This window comes from Petaurus breviceps, unplaced genomic scaffold, assembly GCF_028583685.1.
Source record: "Petaurus breviceps papuanus isolate PSGF00001 unplaced genomic scaffold, PetGlider_PUasm1.0 126, whole genome shotgun sequence".
Lineage (NCBI taxonomy): Eukaryota > Metazoa > Chordata > Mammalia > Diprotodontia > Petauridae > Petaurus > Petaurus breviceps.
The window spans coordinates 86,795,484-86,796,070 of NW_027185655.1; the positions used below are offsets into that span (position 1 = coordinate 86,795,484).

The following is a 587-nucleotide window of genomic DNA, read 5'->3' on the forward strand; positions in this document are numbered from 1 at the left end:
CCCAATTGTCCTGGTAACGGCTTAAGCCCGCCCTCTCACGCTGTCACCAGCTCTGGGCTTCTTCGCTCTGGGCCTTGCTGCAAGCCTGCTGAGTGGTTGGGACACAAGGTCTCACTATCCTCACTCCATCTGATCAGCCAATGAGAGCAGCAGCCGAGGCCTTGCTTCGTCTACGAAACAGGACGTCAAGCCCTAGAGGCGGACCAATTAGCTTCCAGAGGCTGGTCCTGCCCTCTGCCCCAGACCAGCGCTCCGACCAATAGCAAGCGGCGGGAACCGGCTTCTGTCTCCGCAGTTTCATGCAGGTCTCTGGAGTTGAAGGGCTAGGCGGAGGCTCTTGAGGTTCAGTTTTGAGGCCTCCTATTGAGGCGCACGATTTTGGTGAGTGGGGAAAGTGCCACCGCGAGAGGGCTACTGGGGCCTCCGGCAGGCGCCCGCCTGGGCAGTGAGGAGCTGGGGACGGGGACGGGGACGCGGAGTGCGGGGTGTCTGCGTCTAGGTGGGAAGGGATGGAGCCGGGCAGTCTTGCACTACCCCGCAGAAGCAAGGCCTCGGCTGCTGCTCTCATTGGCTGATCAGATGGAGTG

General features: G+C 61.7%; 1 protein-coding gene across 2 annotated transcripts in view; it reads left to right on the forward strand.

Annotated features, from left to right (window-relative positions):
• Positions 1–214: 214 nt before the first annotated feature.
• MSMO1 (methylsterol monooxygenase 1) overlaps positions 215–587 on the forward strand; it is a 13,141-nt gene continuing 12,768 nt past the window's right edge. The window contains exon 1 of one of the 2 annotated variants that reach the window (XM_069097834.1): positions 215–381. The gene's annotated coding sequence lies outside the window, so the exon portion shown is untranslated. The remainder of the gene's footprint in view (positions 382–587) is intronic. The other variant, XM_069097813.1, reaches the window with a different exon arrangement.